This window comes from Cucurbita pepo, chromosome 9, assembly GCF_057944985.1.
Source record: "Cucurbita pepo subsp. pepo isolate OVF chromosome 9, ASM5794498v1, whole genome shotgun sequence".
Taxonomy (NCBI): Eukaryota; Viridiplantae; Streptophyta; class Magnoliopsida; order Cucurbitales; family Cucurbitaceae; genus Cucurbita; species Cucurbita pepo.
In genome coordinates this window covers 10,566,714-10,571,909 of record NC_141806.1, presented here as the reverse complement: position 1 = coordinate 10,571,909, position 5,196 = coordinate 10,566,714, and the positions used below count along the sequence as shown (strand labels likewise).

The following is a 5,196-nucleotide window of genomic DNA, read 5'->3' as shown; positions in this document are numbered from 1 at the left end:
GTCCCATTTAATTTTCTTAGACTTAGTCAAGCTCAACACATATCGGGAACATCTTTTGAGAGCCTAACGAAGGAAGGTCAATTGAGTCAATTAGCAACTGAGTTACGAAATAGACATATGGGAAAGCTGCAAGTAGACATCAAAACGCCAAAAAGAGTGGACAAGGAACAATGTCAAGCAATAAAATTGAGAAGTGGGGAAGAATACCCTACAAAAGAGGTGAAATTAAAGAACACATTAACAACCACTCCACTAATACATAATAGAGAAAGGAGGAAAATGCTGGACAAAAGAAGCAGGCTCGAACACAAGAATGAAGAGTGTAGTAGCATTAAATGAAGAGTGTAGGTGAATGAAATGGTAACGTACACAAAAATTAGGGAAACTTACATACCTACCAAGCTCGAACATTACAATGTAGGTGAATGAAATAGTAACGTACACAACAATGAAAAATAAAAAATGTTAGTTCGACTACATGATACTACAACCTTGAACACTTGTGAATTTTTGGATTTTTTTTCTAATTAATTAATGTTGTTGATAATTATATAAGGTGAAACCATTTATCTTGTATCAATTCAATAATTTCACTCTCAAATTATTGAATACTTTATTTTCACAATTATTTGCATTTTTTATAGCATCAATTATAATTACACAAAAAAATATAAAAAGTCTCAAACTTGTAATAACCTCCACCATCGAGATCTTAAAAAAAAAAAAAAAGACATTATAAAAAACATATTATAGCATTTTGTTTTGCTATAATTTTTACATGAAAAGGCAAAGTAGAGAGAATGCTCAAACATATACAAACAAACCACCATCCCTCCCAACGTGAATCCTAGATAACACACTAACAAACATAAACCACAAATCCCCTGATCAAAGCACTAAACCAATTATTATAAATTCAAAAGATCGAATCACAAACTGCTATTAACTTCTCCTACTGTAGTCTTGGACTCCATGACCGAGTCATAAGAAGCATGTAATCCAATCAAGATATAGTAAATCAACAAAATCCCAGTCCAGATTCCAAACCTTTCAAATGAAGCTTTGTCGATGGAGCCAAGAAGGAAAAGGTTGATGGCGATCGACAGTGAAGGCAGCCACGGGATGAGCGGCACGCCCCACACGCGAGGCTTTTTGGCCTGTGGAACACCGAGCCATAGGGCTAGGGTTGAGAGAAACCATATGGAATTGGAGACCACCAAGCCGATCCAGCCGTCGCTTGAGCCCCAGTATACGGCGGTTGCTATTGAAGATCCCAGGATTAGAACCAGGCAGATTATGAGCTTGTTGCGGTCGGATGGTGTCGTTTCACCGCTGACGTAGTAGCGTCGGACGATCAGGCCGATGGCTACCAGCATGAAGATGAAGAGGGTGGAGATAGAGAGGAGGTTCGAGAGGATTCCCAAGCTTGTAAAGAAGGCGATTATTGCTGTTGCAGCGAGCATTGTGGCTGTTGCATTCACTGGAGTGCCAGTCCTTTCATGCACTTTGGCGAACCATGGGGAGATCATGTGGGTTCTGGCAATGTGCGTGAGATAGCGTGCCTATCCAACAGCATTAACCAACAACACGGTGGTCATGCCTTTAATAGCACCAGCAGCCACAATGTACTTAGTCCAACCCCATCCAACAACCTCAAAAGCCACCGAAAACGGCGCGTCCTCATCAATTTGTTGGTACGGCTGCATCAAGCACAAGGTAACTGCAAGAATGCAATAGGCTAATGTGGTGATCACCATTGACCCAACAAGACCAATAGGTATATCTTTAGCAGGGTTCTTAGTTTCCTCAGCCATTGTCGAAACGGCGTCGAATCCAACGTATGCAAAGAACAAAACGGCAGAGGCTACGAAGATGCCACGAGGGCCATAGGGGGCAAAGGGAGTGAAGTTTTTTGGGTTGGCCTTGGTGAGGCCAGCAATGACAATGAAGAGGATGATGGCAACGTGGAAAATGGAAGCAACGTAGTTGAAGCGGGAGGAGCCTTTGGTGCTGGCTACAGCCAAGGTGCAAATGACGACGATCACAATGATGGCGATGGGGTCGAGCTGGTTGTAGGAGTCGGGGAAAGACGAGACGTGGATGCGAAAATCGTTCGGATGGTGATTGCACAAAGTTGCAAAGTATGAAGTCCATGAACGGGCCACAGCAGCGCTGCCAATTACATATTCGAGGAGGATGTTGCCCGCTGCGATGAATGCCACGAAGTCTCCTAGTTCTACCCTTAGGTAGGCGAATGATCCACCTGAACAAATAATTACGATGGACTCGTGTAGTTAGTAATTTAAGAAAAACCAAAAAGAATCTAAAACAATTTTAAATTTAGATTATTGTAAAAGTATGGTCTTTATATTTAATCTATTTTATACTTCTTGAATTCAAAATCTAAATTTTTTTTTCAACCGATTAAGATGTCATACTAAAAATTTCAATAGAATATCACTTCATGTCATTATCTCTACCACAAAAATAAGACCCACTTCATTGAAGAAGAAAAAAAAAATAAAGCACACGTTATAAACTTTTTTAATTTTTTTTTTAAATATTCAAAATAGTATTACTGTTAGTACACATTTTTAAAATACTGATAAGAAATAGATAAACCGTCTCCATTCATATATTGAATTTTAAAATTTTAATTTTTTTTTTAATTTAAAAAGTTAAGGTATAATTCTTTTCTAGAGTATCTCTAATAAAATTAAAAGATAATTTTTTAATAGTCAAGTGACAGAAAATAATTAGTAAACCTTAATTCATTCGTGTAAAAAGAATGAAATAATTAATAAAAAATTAATATATCATGGAAAAATATAGGATAAATGTATAAAATTTTAAAAATAGAAATTAATTTTAAAAATTAATAATAAAATATATAATATTTTGACCACAAATAGAGACAAAATAGAAAAAGGCACGTACCAGTGGAATCTCCACGGCAAATTCAGTGTAACAAAAGACGGAAAGCATGGCGGAGACACCGGAGACGACATAAGACAAGACAACAGCTGGGCCGGCGTGTTTCTTAGTCTCAAGACCGGTGAGGACGAATATTCCGGCGCCGATGACAGCGCCGATACCGAACCACATAAGGTCCCACCATGTGAGGCTCTTCTTCATCTCGTGCTGGCTGCGAGCCTTCATCTCGACGAGCTCAATGTGCTCCCCAGACCTGGCCGTGAGCCGATCCAAGAGCCGGGCCGGCGTCGCCTTCAACGCTTTAGTGTAATTTCTCCAACTCTTAAACGACTCCTCTGATAGAAAATCTTGCTTCGAACAACCACAAGATCTTCTTCTGATTCCTTCTTCACCACTAGCGTCACCGTTCGGTTCACCCATTATGAATTCACACTCAAACCGTCAACCAAAAAAGAAATTAATAAGGAGAATCAAGTAACTGAAGACAGGGCGGGAGAATAAGAAAGGAAAAGGGGGTTTATAAAGGAAGCAGAGACGACCGGTGACCGCCGGTAGACACAGTGGTTTCAGAGTCTTGAATATGAGAGGCAACTGACATGTGGAGGTTAATTTGGCAGTCACATTTGTGGTACCAAGGTGGGGTTTCTAAATTTAATCAAATTTAATCATCTCAACTGCTAAAAGGGCTTATACGACACTTTTTAACTCCAAACCGTTCTCAATTGGATCCTTCGCCTTTCAAATCGTTTTGCAAATTTAATGTCGTCCCATCAAAATCGTAATTATATTCCAATTAAAGCTGAATTTTAAAACTATTCTCCTAAAACTAGATTTGGTTAAATGAACGATTGTTAACTCCAAACAATACAATTTTACTCCGAGTACAATTATATATAAAAATATTTATTTAACTTCATAATTATTTTACTCACTAATTTAAGTATTATAGTTAGTCTCAAGTTTAATAAAGCTCTACAAAATAGTCTCTCCAGTCTAGATTGATCATGAGGATTGTATAATATTCTAATACTCTATTTGCATGAAGTCTAACACATGGACTATTGTACAATGTAGAGAATTGACCTTGAAATTGTTGTCATGGGTTCACATAGGTTGACTTGGATACAAAGGACAAAATCGAACTTTTATTAAGGATAAATTGGTGACACCAGTATAAGCTAATCAGGTAAGTGCCTTTACTTATCCGCATGGTTGGAAACTAATGTCGTATGATGACACATGCCCCGTAGTTCTGCACGTGTCATATGCTTGATATGTGTGAAATGTTTATGAAATGATGTGATGCATCAGATGATATGTTTGAGATATCATATATATATGTTATGATATATGTTATGGTACCATGTGTTTGACGATATGTTATTTATATTTTCTTGTCTTAAATTAAACGTGTAAGTTCTTGGCTTCATTTGCAAATATTTTATTTCAAACTACCACCTATGTTATTTATGTAATTCATGTAGTGATGCTTCTAATTTAAGCAAGAATATTAAGGACGTTACATTACGAGTGTGATATGTGATGAACAAATGAGGGTTTCCTGCATGATTTATTACGCCACGAAGAAAAATATGGGAACCTCATGCATATTTGTATGTTCACGTGCATCGGGATACTTCTCCGTTATGACGAGTACGGACGCGTACACTATGAGACAAAAAATGATTATCATGCTTACCATAGTTCAACGATGATCGCTATTCCCTCTGGGTGTCCGACAATAGTCCAGAGGAGCTAGCCCGACCAGTAGGCCTAGAGGGTGCGCGAGCCCGCCTGGTGGGCCCATGCTCGCACGTGTGGGTAGTGTGCAGAGAAGTACCATACACCCAATTTACCAAGTCTTGAAAGTATGCCTAGAGAATACGATTTAAAATTATAGGTCTCATCGTTATGCATGTGGTTGCATTCAACAACACTAATAGTGGGATCACTTAATGAGTATTTCTTAAAATATTGAAGTCTTGTGTTATTCTTAAATTTAAAGTAAAGACAAGACATTCGTGTGTGGTTGACGGCCATATTGCGTTGAAGATCATGGAATCTGTGTTAGTGTAGTTGCATTGTCACTTCTTAAATACTATGTTAGATTAGGGCATTGTTTTATTTCCATGTATAAGTCCATGACATTATTTATTAATTATTTTAAAGAATATTTCCAAACATATTTATATGCTCTAAAACCAGTAAAAAAATAATTAAAAAAATAGTCACTCCCCTTGCTCTCTCCCTTTCTCCAGTTCT

At 37.8% G+C, this 5,196-nt stretch overlaps 1 pseudogene; it reads right to left on the bottom strand.

The window, feature by feature from the left end:
* Positions 1 to 720: 720 nt before the first annotated feature.
* LOC147791297 (cationic amino acid transporter 1-like) lies at positions 721 to 3,354 on the bottom strand (annotated as a pseudogene).
* Positions 3,355 to 5,196: the final 1,842 nt, after the last annotated feature.